Below are 16,601 nucleotides of genomic sequence, written 5' to 3' on the forward strand. Positions count from 1 at the left end.
GATAACTTAAGAAAGTAATTTAGATTACATTAGTAAAAACTTTAGGCCATCTAATAGTAGATCCCACGTCAATGTCACCAAAAGTCTGTCCTCTAGCACCAAACAACTTCGTTAAATTCCAAGATCTAGATCCACTATGATCCGATATGCATTCTCATGTGTGCATCCTCTCGATCACCAAGCATTCTTCCAATGGCAGCCACTCTACCCCCCATGCTTTGCAGCTCACATGTTTATCCAGAATGTGATACCATTGGTCGCCTAGACAATGAATGACCTGTTATGCGTGATTTAACAAAATATGAAGTAATAAGAAAATCTCAATCGACAAACATGCTAACTAGCGATTCATGTGTAAAATCAAGAGTTGTATAACAAATATATAGCAATATTTTATATTTATAGTTGATAACTTCTTGCAGACTCAACAAAGAACAAGTAAACTTGGCAGCTTTATTTATATATAAACAAGAGGGAATTAAAGCAAAAAAATCAAGTCATTTACAGCATCCCAAACACTAAAAGAAAAAGAAAAAAATCCAATGTACTAGACATATAATCTACCCCTCACTAGCTACTTACATCTCCTTTCTTAAAATCCTAAGATCAAGCTTACACTAGTACAAGAAAAAGACTCACAGACAAGAAAGTGAAACTTTCAAAGCATAAAGGTTTGAATGTGACTTGATGCAACATGGAGATAGCATATATGTACAAGCCATCGTACTTGCAAATCAGAACAAGGAAAAGAATTAATCTTTTGCAGTAGAGATCATGATTAGAAATGAGCGTAGGAATTTAATTATTTAAGTTACTCAAAGTCGCAACATTGGCATGCTTGTGTTCCTTAGTAAAATTTGGATATAATGTAGTTCTTTGAATAAACATTGTTAACAACTTAAGAATAAACACTATCTATAAATAAATAAAGCACAACCCGTATGAAAAAGGATCTAATTTTGCGAAAGAAGACTTCACATTTGCGTCTCCACAACAAATTTACAAGGAACTAATATCCAAGTTGAACAACTAATATGAAAATGAAAGTAAAAACCTTCCTAGAACTGCATTAACACCCACACACACGGTCGATCGTCTCTTCATATAGTACTGTTAATCGGTCCGGATGTTGGAGGCAGAACAAACTATCGAGTTGATGGTGCCTCTTGCCTTTTGTAAGTGTATGTTTTAGAGATGAAGAGGTACCCTATAAAGTTAACAACGCTTTTAGCAACAACCAGCACCCAGTAGAAGTAATCAATGTGGCCTCTGTTCAAATTATCCGGCATCCATCATAGGTGACCGTTCTTAGTCTTTGATATTTGTGACGATTGTGACAACAAAAGTACTGAGATATGACTCCACAGACCGAGTTTACCTTATTTATTGGTAAATAAGGGAGGCACATTTTGGATAACAAATTTTTATAGTCATAGCTTATTCTAGGTCCCAACCCAAAGAGGCGAGAGAAGCTATACGGCATATACAAGGGAAGCGTTAGCTTGGGTTTCACCCCTGGGCGTTTCAAAACCAATAGCGGGGACAAGTGTTGGATCTGGGGGACAATTTCTCTCTTAACTGCGTAGGACTAGACAAAACACGTGCATCCAAACACTCGCACCTATAGGATGGTGCTGCCCCAATAAGAAGTCTGTGAGGTAGGTAAGGGCTTGGGTATTTATGTCGACCCTACTCAACCCAATCTTCAACACACGAGGGCCAGACCCTTTTAATACCCCTAGATGCATCTGACTACAAACAAGCATTTCCCTCCCTCGCATTTGCCGCTTCACACACACACAAAAATGGCAAAAGAAAAGAAAGAAATAAACATACTTGCTCTAATTGGAACATCAACCATAATAGCAGTCACTCTCAATTTCCTAACCATAAACAAACAAAAATAATTACAAGTTCACTAATAAAGGTAATTAAACCTAATTATTATCAATATTTGTCTAACAGATATTCCACGATCAAATGCCCATGTCAATTTATTGGCATCCGAGATACTGAAATTATCTGATCAAATTATCGCGAAATCTAAAGCAGTTCATCATACAATAGCTTCAGTTCCACTAGATGAGGTGGGTTTATTTTTATTTTTTGTTATGCTAGTTTATTTTGTTTATTTATTTGTGTTTACTGTTTTATGTGATGTGCGTTGTGTAGGTTATGTATGCGAATTGTATATCACTCTCATAACATATGTGTTTACTCTAATCAACTGTTTTATGTGCTGTGTTGTGTAGGTTTACATTATCGCGAACTTTTCAGTCCTGCACCAAGTATCTTTAAGTTTCTTTTGTGATTTATAGGGGTCAGTACATACCTATGTAGCTGTACCAAGAGGAAATAACAGCTACCTTTTAGAGTTGCACGAAGGTAAAGAGGTTCAGATAGTGGGCAATGGTGAAGCTCAGAAAGAATTGATTATAGTATGTGTTCTTAAGTATTTCAGAGTGGGATTATGCAAAGCTAACATCTTTACAATTAGCAATTTACAAGTTAAAATAGTACACTAATTTTAACCAAATACCTGATCAGATGGAGAGTTCGTAGAGATTCGCATTTGTGCTCCCGGATTAATTCCTTGCATTGTGAGCAATGCATTCACTTGTGACTGCATCTCCATTTGTGTCTTCTTCCCATCAATCACCTGCTGTTTCAAATCATCTATTTGGCTTTGGAGTTCCAACTTTGATCTCTCCGCTAGCTCTGACTTTCTTCTTATAAGGAGCTGCAACCATAAGAGTGGTCTTGGAGACACCACTACCCAAGCCTAGTACCTGACCCCTTCCATCCTTTCCAAAGACCTACAAACTCATTTTTACCCACATTGGGATTAATTTTAGAAGAATTGTAAAATTAATATATAAAAAGTATATATTAAACAAGAAACAAACCTCTGCAACAGGGTCATGGTCCAAATCCTTGTATTTGCTACTCGGGTCACGAGCAACAATTTCATTGATCTCTATTTGTAAAGCGAGAACAAAAGTAAAATAAGTTAAACTTTTCCCTTGACTATAAGAATAGTAAATATATATTTCATACCATTTTTTGTCTAACTTCCTCTGAAACAAATGTTCCATTCTTTCTAGTATGAGTCACCACGAATATATCAGTTCGGGAGGGGGGATTAGCAGGATCATTAGCAACCTATGAATAAGAATATATCATCCCTTTAGTCACATGAATAAGAGCTATCAGTTCTATAGCTCATACAAAAATGCATCCTTTTGCAAACATAAATTCAGTAAGATAAAATAAATCAAAAGGAAATGAGGATGAATGTAACTCTGGACAACCCACCATTTGACAGTATCGATCTAATTTTGATTCTTGAAACTGTCCCATATAAGGACCTTTTGTCATATTTACCTCTTACAGCAAACTAGAATAAAATGATAGAGAATACACTTTTCATTCAGAGAATGCATACAATAGCTTAAGCCAAAATGAGATATGAGAAATAGTATGAATATACTGGGAGCAAAAACGTTCTCATGCATATATTTTCCTTCTCCTTGCAAAAACAGCACACAAACACAACCAAAAGTTACCTAAGCAAAAGCTAATATAATTCAGAGTCATATGTTACCCAGCAGATCAACAACTCGAATATCCGCCTTGGATGCTCAAGAAAGTACTATCATGATTGTTTCTCCAGCAATATACTGGTAAAACCTGGAAGGTTGAGCCCAAGGTCTTGGGATCAAATATTTAACTCCCACCTTCAGTGAGATGGGAATGAAGTTGTAACTATCAAAAGGGGTAAAAAAATCCAGCTCTATATACACAGTGAAAAAGGTAATAGAAAATGTTCTTCCAAATAATCTACAAGCAGGTCAAAACCATACATTGAGAATATATATTGAACTTGAAGCAAACAAATCCAACCTATACTACTGGTTGGGAAAAATGCCAATCCTCACCTTTACATAATCTAAATGATCCAACCATAACTTGCACCTAATCCCAAATTTTTCAATAGCGTTAAAGTATACTAAGTGCATATGTCGACTAGAGAATGAAAGAGAACATCTAGAGGCACATGTCCTAATATCCACAACTGTGACCTATATGTTTAACACATCTTTAATTGTTAAAACTTGGATCGTACTCAACTAAAAGAAGGACAAAAGGATGGTAGGGAAGGGTTATAACAAGCAAACCAAGCAATGTGCTTATTTATGACCAAGAAATAACAAAAGAAAAAAGAATGGGCTAAAGCATTTTACGTATACGATTGATCTTTACCTAATTAATCTCTGAGCTAATGCAATAACATATTAACATTTAAGGATTCATAGTAGTATTTGACTATAACTTACCATTTCTTTCTCGTCTCCTGGCTGATCCTAAGCCTACATGGGTGTGTGGATTATTCATCATTTTTCTATTTTCTTTCCCTTTTTCACGGCGAAGGTATCGTGCTTTCGGTTGACTCCATGTCAACAAATAGATCCCACTCTTCTTTCTTCACACCACTTTTACGATTTCGCTTTCTCTCTAGGACTGTATCATATTTGTCACAATGCTTCCGAAGAGTAGTCTTCCAATTCCTCCACAAGTTATTTGCTTTGTGTAGTTGTTGGCTTCGATATTCTCCTGGGACATCAAACCAGCTCTACCAAAATAGATTCAGAAGTCAGCCATATATATATATGAAAATTTATATGAAAATTTTGAATGAAAGACATACTCACCAGGATACCTTTCCAAAAAAATCTATCGCTGCCGGGGAACAAGGGTCCATTCAGAGTATTGTGGAGGACAATGTTGCCTTGTAAGCTTCCCTAGTCGTGAAGCATATTTCGCTGCATTTGGTCCAATCGCCTTCCCATCACCATTGAATTGAACTTCTATTCTCACAAGAGGTGGGGCTAAATAACAACATAGTAGATTGTTAATTATATACATATATAAGAAAAAAAATAAACTAGAGTGACAATACTTCCAAATATTAAAAATCTCACCTTCATGCTGAGGCTCATGGTCATGGTCATGGTCATGGTCATGCTCATACTCATGCTCATGCTCATGCTCAGACTCGTTATATTGCTCCTCCGACATAACCGTTCGATCAAATGTTGGATGCGACATGTATACCTAATATCATGCTCAAAACAAAACATCCATTTACTATTACTAATTATAACAATCAATTCCTCTTCACAAAACACAAAACATCCATTTACTAATTCACAAAACACAAAACATCCATTTACTAATTCTGACAATCAATTCCTCCAAAAGAAACTTGAAAAAAAAAATCTAAACCCAAGAACCATCTGTGGTATCTACTTCTTCCACAATGTCATTTACTAATTCGACATCATTTCCTCTTCACTCATTCTTGCCTCAAAACCAAAGGATCCTCAAATCGTCCACACCTTGATTCAACCTTTTGGAGCATCCAAGACAACATACCAATTGTCCCTTGTTAGATCCTTGCGGTAGAAAACTTGAGAAGCTTCGGATGATGCGAATAAATGGCTCATCATTTTCCTTATATCTTCCTTGGAACCTCCCAAGGTTAATAAATACTAAATTTGTTTTGGATCAACCACACATCCATTTACTTTATCTCCAATCAGCACCCAATCACAATAGAACACCACTTCTTTGAAATCGAGTAATCCACTTCAAGTATTTGCCTAATGATGCCGTAATAAGTAGCTTGTTTCTCCACGAGGTTCTGATCCTTTAGACTTGCTCTAAAATTAGTAAAAGCATTCATTGAAACCCCACTATTTTGGGTTGACTTGGTCATTTAGGACCTGCTTTGTACAAAACATGTATCCATTGTGCTCATATCTGTCATATGACTTGGCTTCAAAGCTTCGGACCCATAGCAAGCCTTTTCAAGGTTGTCATCTTCTGATTTTGTAGTTGTTGTCTTAACCAAGGAACGTATTCTAATGGCTTTTCAGTTGCTACATTCCTTTTTCGACGTCGACCCCTAGAAGGATGAGATGTATAGGGTTCAAGGTATAATTGGTACTTCCTGTAATTTAAATAACATCTTTAGATTTGAATACATTTACATGTCAAATATCTAAAAGTAATGAAGAAAAAAAATCAGATTTTACTTACGCTTCCCATTCAGCATTTTGAGGACAATGTTGCAAAAGCCATTTGCGCACTTGTTCGTATTGCAAATTGGACAAAATGTATCTTCTCCCCTTTTTATTAGTAGTGAACTTTCCTCTTTTATGGCTTCCTTTTCTCGCTTTAGGCATGTATTCCATGCAATACCTAACTGATTCTTCCATAATGTATCGTTCCGCGATACACCCTTCTACATGTGTCTTATTCATCACGTTCCCTTTGTATATTCTCATCATCCTATTACATAAAATAAATCAGAGGCACGAATAATTTTACATATATGAATAGCGTAAAATGAGATAAATATATATCACGTACCGCTCAAAATGGTACATCCATCGAAATGGAACAGGTCCATTAGTTAGTGCCTCCTCCGCCAAGTGCACAACAAGGTGTATCATGGGAACAAAAAATGAAGGAGGGAAGTACTTTTCAAACACACATAAAGTTTCCACAACACATTTTTTCATGATCTCGAGCGTCTCACGGTGAATAATTTTTTAGCATAAAACATTGAAGAATAGCGACAATTGCAAGATAGCAGCACGTAAAGGCTTATGCTTTTTGTATGCATGCATAAGTAAAACTGGGAGCAATTGTTGCATGAGGATGTGATAATCATGTGAATTCATGCTCTTGAGTTGAAGCTCCTCCATATTCACATGATGTTTCCAGTTTGAACTATACCCTTTGGGAACTTTCAGATCAACTAGAGTTTGACATACCAACTGTTTTTCTGTTTTTGACAAAGCAAATGGAGCTTTAGGCAAGAAAATCTTACCATCCTTTTCGATAGGCCACAAGTTCTTCCTTATCTTCATTTCTTTAAGGTCTAGGCGAGCTGCAAGACCATCCTTATTCTTCTCTTTTGTTCCCATGATTGTCCTAAGGAGATGTTCAGCAACATTTTTTTTCCGTATGCATCACGTCCACATTGTGTGGAATAAATAACTCCTACATTTACACAAAACTGGAAATGTTAAAATACCTAACATATTATAATATATAACACTTGTGATGCAAAAATTTTAAACTTACCTCCCAATTGCAAGTCAAATAATTTTGATTTCTTAGACCATGCATATGAACCATTTTCATCGTCGTCATGTATGGATCTTTTCCTTTTCTTGCTTAATTTTCCCATTACCGTGAGGGAAATGTTTCCACCTTTCCAATACCTCGAGAACCGGTCAAGCGATTGGGCTTTTTCTATGCTCTTCTTTTCCATTAAACTGCATTTTTGGCTCCTAAACACATGATCATCGGTAGGAATCTTACGGTTTGCCATGTAAGCTTCCTTTTCCCATGTAATAGTCGATTGAGTCGGTATGTACACTACAAACTGGACAAGCATATTTTCCACCTGTTCTACTACCTGAGAGGTAACCCAATGCCGGAAAATCATGTATCGCCCATAGCAAAATAGCTTTCATAGTAAATGTTTTCTTGGTGTAGGCATCGTATGCTAGACTTCCAACTCTCCATAATTTAGTCAACTCTTGAATCAATGGTTGCAAATACACATCAATGTCATCTCCCTGGGCTAGTTTTTCCGGGGATTAACAATGTTAACATTGTAAATTCTCGGGTCATGCAATAGGAGGGAGGAAGATTATAGGGAACCATCATGACGGACCAAAGCAACTATAAGAATTGCTATTCATTCCAAAAGGATTAAATCCGTCTGTAGCTAGTCCTAGTCGGACATTCGTGGCTCACTTGAAAATTCAGGCCACTTACGATTAAGCGATTTCCAAGCGGAAGAATCGGCAGGATGGCGCATGTAATCTTCATCTCCAACTGAATTTGCATGCCACCTCATTTTTCTGCAATCCACGGTATTGTGTACAATCTCTTCAGCCTTGGTGTTAATGGAAAGTACCTTAGCACCTTCCACGGAATTTTGTTCCCTTTATTCCTAAGAACAATTGACCTCCATCGCTTTGCCTTACACCTTTGGACAAAACTCCTAGTTGCATGCTCTTTCCATTATAGAATGCAATCATTACGACGGCGTGGATCACCTCATAGTCCATACCCAAAGATTTGATCGGTGTTTTGCATTATAGGTGTCAATGGGTATAGTGCTCTCCTTTGGCAAAATAGCTTTTAACATTTGGAGCAACCCGTGAAAATATTGTCCGACCATCTATTTCTAGCTTTGATACTCATCAACTCAACTGTCATAGAAAGTTTCGTTAATCCATCTTCACACGAAGGGTATAAAGGTTGTACTGCATCTTCCTTCAATTTTTTGTAGTAATCATCGCCATGTATATCTTCTTCATTTTTGTGTCACGTTCACCTCGAAGTTCATTCATACAATCATCTAATGACTCGGGATCTATATGGGCATCGTTAACCAAATCAACCATCCTAGGGGCTGCACTTGAAGAAGTGCTAGGAATCCCCTTTTTAAGACCACTAGTGGGCAATGGTTCACCATGAAAAGTCCACGTTGTGTATGTCTCATCAATACCAAGGCGGATTAGATGGTCACCGACTTCTCGAATAGTCTTTTTCCCATTAACATTATGACATGCTACACATGGACGCCGGTACCATCCATCGTTTTCTGGTTTGTTTTGAGCAAATGTGAGGAACGATATGACACCATCAAGATATTCCGTAGAAGTGTGAGGTGCTTTCATCCATGCCCTATTTAGGGGTACTGAAGACATTCCTATTATACAAAAGAATGAGAACTAAATATAATATTAGCAATAAGCACAAGTTCAAGCTAGCAACTGCTAAATTCCAAGACAAAATTTAATGGTATATTAATAATAATTCAAAATACTATCTATATCAATCACTAGAACGCTATATGATCAAAAGACCTCAATATATGGGGATAAATAAGATTTTCAAGTCGTAAAAAACAGCTCAAATCAGTAAATAGACACCAAGACATCAACTAGAATTATGTATACAAGAGCAAGGATTAAGACCATTAATCAAAGAATTAAGACCAAAATAAATCAAAAGTACCTGTTAATTGGATGACCAAGTAAAACGTATAAATGCACCAAAACCCCCAAAATCGAAACTGCAGAACTAATAAGAAAACAAATAGAAGAATTGAAAACCGAAGATTTGAAACTAAAAACCAAAAATAATTGAAAGTGAGTTCAACGTTTAGGACAAATGATAACATGACTAGTCTGGTTCAATAGATTAATTGATTAATAACATGCACAATGGCGGTGCAACAAAACACCTATGCACTACTTTATATAAATTAAAACTAATTATCCTACTTTTAATTCAATTGAAAACAGCTTGCAAGATTTATGTATTAAATGTCTAAATGCTTACCTGAGCATGCTTCAATCCTTTAGAATAACACCTTTACACCTTTACCTTCATGTCTAGTAGCAACTAGATGGGTGTTTGACAAAACCCCAAACTAGTAGCAAGCCTCAACTAATGAACTTATCGACACATCAAAAGAGAAGGCAATGACTATATACCCCATACTCAATTCCCAATTCAATTGTGTTGTTGTCCTCTTTGAGAAACACCCACCTAAACTTCTATATTATATCTCTCATAACTAAAGGTTAATACCCATATTCAATCCTACCAAAGATATTGATGTTCACATGGCAAATATATTATAAAAGAAAAAGATGTTGAAAAGTAAGAATTTCTGCCAAGATAACCAATTTCATCGAGATTCCATAACTTAAATATCGAACCAAAGGCGATAACTAAATCAAATCAAACAAGAAAATATGGAACCATCACCGGCAAGATGAACAACAAACAATTAGACTAATAAGTTGAGTCAATCTAAAGCCCTTCATAGTCAACAGAGGTAATACACAAAAAATGAAGGCACACCATATACATGTGAGATCCATATAATACAACATATTTATGATCAATGAGGTTAAGTAAAAATTCAGTTTGAACATACCATCTTGCAAGATGCATAACTCTTGCTACAATTATTCAAATGCAATGAAACTTAGTTCATTTGAAAACACAGATAGAGTGCTAACTGTTCTGCCTAGGTTATTATTGCTTAAATTTGACTCTAACTATGCTAAAACGCAGCTGGAAATCAGTCCAGTACACTAAAACTTCAGTTGGAACAGTCCACCTTTAGAATCCCGTAACTTCCAGCTCAGTAATCCAAACACCATAACATTGGAACCGTTAGAAAGTAGATACATAGTACTAACTTTACTGCCTAGTTCACTAAAACCCAAATCAAACTCTAACTACTACAAAATCTAGCGCGAAGTCAGTCCAGCGCAGCTTTCCTGGCAGGCTAGAATACCATCTTTGAATATCGTAACTTCGTGACTTCGGATATTCAAATACTATGACACTGGAACTCTTAGAAAATAGATTCAGAGGACTAACTTTTCATCCTAGGTCACTATATCCCAAAACCCACTCTAACTAAGACAAATTCTAGTGCAAAGTCTGACCAGCGAGTCTGGTCCAGGATAGACAGCAGGACAAGCATTCTCTAAATTATCAATTCTGGAAGCAAGTGAACTACCAATATGAAACATTAGAGTGAATACATACAATTTTACATGTCCCCTTGCGACTGATTCCCATAGAGTAACAAAACAATGGAATCAACCAAGCTTTCTAATGAACATAAACAAACAAGACAAAAAATCCAAATTTATTGACAACGATACCATGTGTTACATTTCGGGCTCCAAAGATGAAACTCACACAAGGAACCTTTTTAGTTGACTATATCTAGTTTAACGACGTTGACAATAACCGACATAACTGACTGGATTTAGAAATAATTACAGCAGAAAAAACAAGCTCCTCAACAATCAGCCAAAACCATTTTGTCATATCAAAACATTGTCGTGTTCTACTAGTGTCGTTAAATTCCTTGGTGTTCTATAGGCTACCTGTTTACCGAAGGAGAAGAAAAATTGAACCTAAAAGGTAGAATCCATACAAATCTACTAAACAAAGTAGAAAACATACCATACAAGCAATAATTAAATAATGACTAATATGCTATTTGAAAGTAGGAAAACAATAGCACTTCTTCTTTTTTATAGGTGTTTCCCCTTCCCCCTAATTCATAATGTATTAGAAATAAAAAGAATAAATAATCAACACCCATTTCTAAAATAGAACTAACAAGATCCGGAACCTATATCCTAAACCTTCATTTTCGATTTTTCTCCCTCTAGCTAAAATATCTATCTTTAATTATAGGATGAGCATAACTTTCCAAAGTAAATAATCATAGGATGAGCATACCTTTCCAAAGCAAATAGTACCTGAAATTTGTTCTTGTGTCACATTCTACCAAAACGACCCAATAAATTTGTTCTTGTGGTCACTTATGGAAAAAGCGACACATCAACCCTTTTATTTTACAAAAGCGTCTGGAGAACTCTTAGCGTGTCACTTTTGGATATAACCGGCACAAACCAAGCGACACATCGGACCCTTTTTTTTTTTATAGTGAACTCATCCTTCATAAATTTCATATAGAGCACCCCCATCAATTTTCTTTCTCATGTAAAAGCGGGGATCACTTTCATGACTAAAGTCCTAAGTAGTTCCTCTATATAGGAATGTTGTCTAAAAAAAAAACTATTTGAGATCACAATCACTACTACAATTGTGAATGCTTAACTTAGTGCTCAACAATACTAGCATCTGGTGTGCATCAAACTTGAAAGAATTGGGGTACACATAAAAATTGTGGGTGGGTTACATTGTTAATATGTTTGTAACCTTTAAAAGTTGTGCTTACAAATAAATGTTTCTTGCCTTCTCTTTTTGGAAAACCCATCTTCAAAATTTGCTATTTCTTAAAAGCAAGCGGTTTGTTTTCCATAAACAATATCCCAACAAAAAGACCTACTATGGAAACAAATATTTCTAGCAAGCTAAAAAGGCAACTGTGATTTATTTTTCCCATCAATAACAAAGTTGGTAAACACAAAGTATCATAAGCATAGCATTCCATCTCAGCAGTAAAATAAATAATCACAAAGAAACGCCCAAAACTAAAAGGGTGTTTAACTGTTTCTTTGAAATTTTATTTCTCGAAAAAAACCAAGTTTTATATCAATCATCACTTTCAAGAGAATGGGTTTCCTAACGATATTATCATATCATATCAACCCCACCAAGCTACTAAACATGCATAAAACACGAAAAACTAGTTTTGACAAAACCCAATCCTACAAATATGAAAACAAACACTTTGAAACCATACAAATCAAGCACACAATTAAAACCAAATTGGCTAAACCACGATTATACCTAAAGCCCCTTAATCATTAGTAGCTTTCAAGTAATCAACATTCTATCCTTAACAATATGTTTATCAACAAGGATTCATATAGTACTCTAACAAACCATATATGCTACAAGACTCACTAGAAACATCTTTCAACCCAAGTCTCGCTCTAAACTTGACTTAAGTCTCTACATCTAAGTATCTAACTCCCTAAAAATTAACTTAAGAGGGCGTTGGAAAGGAATCCCTAGTTGTGCAGCGTTACACTACCACGAAAAATTTTGTTTGAACAACCCAACAACTTTTTACAATGAATTAAACATTAAATTTGTAATCTTTGAGGAAAAGTTCAACCTTTTAAAAAATTGCAATTGGCTTAATATATAATAACAACAACAAATTTAATTTTTCGACTATTAATAGATATTAATCAAAGAATTAATATCAAAATACGTAGTACCTACTAATGGGATGATCGAGCAAAAAACGATTCCACCAAAAACCCCCAAAATCGAAACTAAAAACCGATGGGAAAACAAATAGAATAATTGAAATCTCAAGAATTTGTACCAAAAACAAAAATAAAGTGTTAATGGTGCAAATAAGAGTACATGATTACTGAACTAAGCTATTGATGGCGTGCATGTAAAGAGATGAAAACAACAATCGAGATTTGGAATGAGCCTCACTATCTATTTTTTTTCTCACACTCTGTTTAACTCTGTTTAAGAATGAGTCGGAAGAGGAGTAGTCATTATTTGTTTTGTTTTAATGAAGGCGTATTCTCTCTCTACTATATTTTAGTTTCTCAAAAGAATGTTTTGTTATTTGCCATTTTGCCCAACTGAAATTTAGCACCAAGTCTAATTTTGTGAGAAATAATATAAGCGGAATGAGCACTGTGAAGCTCCAAATTCTAATAGAAGAGTATGACGGCTATTAAGTTAAACAATGACGGATATTGGCTCCTATTTTATTACATGGGCTTTTAACCGCCGTTTATGCCCGACAATTTGTTGTTTTTTTGGCCAATTTGGTGTAGTGAAAAATATATGCAAAAATAAAAATTCAATGGTGTAATTTACCAAATAGGACAAGTTCATGGGTCAAAAATGCACAAAATTCTTTTAAGAAGTCTATTAAGTTTCATTTCTTCATTTTTCATATATATATATATATGCTGACTGATCTTCTTCCGTATTAATCAGGTGTTTTAACCTGATCTCTCTTTCTTTATTTGGTATCAGAGCCATGGCAGTTTAATTTGAGGTTAGTGCATAACGGTGAGGAAATGTCTTACAATTATATTTAATTGTTTTATTTCCTAAGAAAAGATGTAAGTAAGAGATATTAGTATGATTAAGGAAAAAGGTATAAGGGTTACTCTTTAGGACTACTTGCTAAAGGTTCGATTTTCCGACCACAAGAATGTCCGCCTGGATCCTAAAATATTGTTGACTCTTCCTTTCCAGTATTATGAATAGTATCTTATTAGAGATGAAGTTAAGATAACTTAATTTCATTCTTGTTAATATAAGACTATTTGCTTAGGCAATAGGTCATTATTGTTTCTTTGTGTTTATATTGGTAACTCTGGGGCGTCACCCAAGTCGTGGGGTATATCGCGGTCGTTTAGCAGAAATGTGTTTAGGCCGTTTGCTCCCCGTAAAAAGCGTTGACGGGGCGTGGTTTTACTTAATATAAACATTAAAGACTTGATTTTGATTATCTTAATCATTTTATAGTATTTGGAGAAAAAGACGATGTATCAATGATTGCATCATGAATAGTTTTAATACTGTTTGGTATAGTTATAATTCATTATACTCTACCTGTTTTGCACTAACACCTCAACACCCATGGCATAGTCATCAAATAATGATGATCTGAGTTCAATTAAGAACACAGAATTAATTGAGTATGATCTCGACACATAGGACAAAATGAATAAATGGACGATTCCTAATATGGATCCCAAAACCATATATAGATATGGTAACTAGATTGAAAAATTGACCAATAAAATTGCTGTAAAAACTATGGAACAAACTATTAGTTTACATTCCATGAGTAATAATTTGCATCTTTTAAGTCCTCGTGATTTATATCCTTATGTGAAAAATTATAAATTTATTCATGTAGGATTAATGTGTTGCTTTCGGACCTTTGACCTTTTGGGGATGAATGCTTGTATTCAAGCAACTCTCAGAGATGCTAGATGTCTCGACTATTTACCGTCCCTTATGGGAGCAGTAGAGACTAGTCTTTGTCATGGACCAGTCTATTATGATGTCTATCCTAATTTAAGCTTATCTTTATCGGATAGAAATCTTTATGATTCCCTTTCATTTCAAATTCAGGCTAATGGTTATAACTTTTTACCTGGATCTGAGGTGATTGGAATCACATACAGAATTCACTATAAGGTGTTACAAACTTTAACACCAAATCTTGTGACATAAAACTACACCCAGGGAAAACTGTGTTAATTGACACTAATCTTTTAACCTCTAGTGTAGCAACACCCAGGATGATTCCTTGGAGTGAAATTCAATTTCCAGATTCATGGATCTGTAGAAATGTTGTTCAACCACAGCTAATCATTAATAATGATTTAGATCAAATAATTCAATCAACCGAAGGTGAAGTTATATTAAACTTTAAGAAACCTTTTGTTAATAGAAGTTTGTCTTCGAGATCCTCTTATAAGATCTCCATACTACAATCTTCTAGGCATTCAGTTTCAGACACTGAATCAATATCTCAGTATAATCAATCTGTAGAAGAGATTCGTATCTCTAATCAACAAATACCATATGGTATTTATATACGAAAAGTTAGGAATCTCCCAGCCATTTAAATGGATTTTGTTTTATAATGGATTATACACCTTATGAAACTTATCAATTTTATAAATTAAAATATGAAGAGTTGAGTAAATATTTTACTCCTACAGAATTGAAACCTATGATTCGTCCTTATAATGATTATTATGATTATCATCAGAGGAATCATACTACTCTTGCAAAATGGTTTTGTCTAGAGTATCAGGATCATAAAATTCTGAATGGCGAGTTGAAGCGTGCAACTCACGAGAAAAGATATGTGATTATTTGAAAAGCCAAACAGGCTAGGCTTATGGGCAGAGGTAAATATTGAGTTACCTAATAATAATAATAATACCTTAATTAATAAGGATATTAATTTACCTAATAGAGAGGTAAGTCATAATCAAGTACAGAGGAAAAGATTATTTCTCAACTTTGTTATCAATACTTGGCAAGGAGGATATTACTATTGAAAAATGTAATTTTACTCATTGATAATTATATTGGAGTGTTAGAATATGATCAGAAGTATTCTTCTCTTCATCCTCCAATACCACCTTTAAATATAAAGGAGAATATTGAAAAGGTGGAACCACCTAAAGAACAGGACATATTAGTCAAAAAGACTAATAATAAAGTTAAGGCTTACAAGAAACCAAAAAGTCTTAAAGAAAAACAGCATTGGAAGAGACTCAGGCCTAAAGCTAAAGCTCTTCGTTTTTGTCATAAATGTGATCATTATGGTCATAAGACTAGTCAGTGTTCTACTAGACCACAAGACTATACTAATATTCTAAAGTTAAGAAAGGTTAAGATTAATCCACAAGATAAGATTTATAATCTTAATTATCTTCAGAACGTTATGAGTTCACAGAATCATGGTTCTTATAAGAACATGAGAATTTCTACTAACCTTTATTTTAAAGGAGATTCTCGTATTACTAATGTTTCTGATTTACAGTATGAGGTTAATAACCTTAAAACATAAATAAAAGCCTTAAAGGTTAATAAGAATCTTTTAAATAGTTATGTCCTTCAGAACTATAATAAGGTTATAATACTATATTCGAGATGGAATGTTTATGTCAATTTTAGTGATTAAAGGAGAATATACTCTCACTAATCATATTGCTCTTATTGATAGTGGAGGCGGACTTGAATTTCATTCAGGGAAGGTTTGGTTCCTACTAAATATTTTTGAGAAATCTACTCAAAACCTTTCTCTGGTGTTTTTATCTTGAGGTTGCATATAAATTATGAGATGTATTCATCCGCAAAGAAAGGACATTGTTTATCTTCCACTTTCCTTACGGTTAAAGATATGTCTCGACATACTATATTAGGGAATCCTTTCCTGAATTCTATCATGCCTATTACTAGTATTACTATCTTTGAGATAGGTATTCATG

Source organism: Coptis chinensis, chromosome 7 (assembly GCF_015680905.1).
Source record: "Coptis chinensis isolate HL-2020 chromosome 7, ASM1568090v1, whole genome shotgun sequence".
Taxonomy (NCBI): Eukaryota; Viridiplantae; Streptophyta; class Magnoliopsida; order Ranunculales; family Ranunculaceae; genus Coptis; species Coptis chinensis.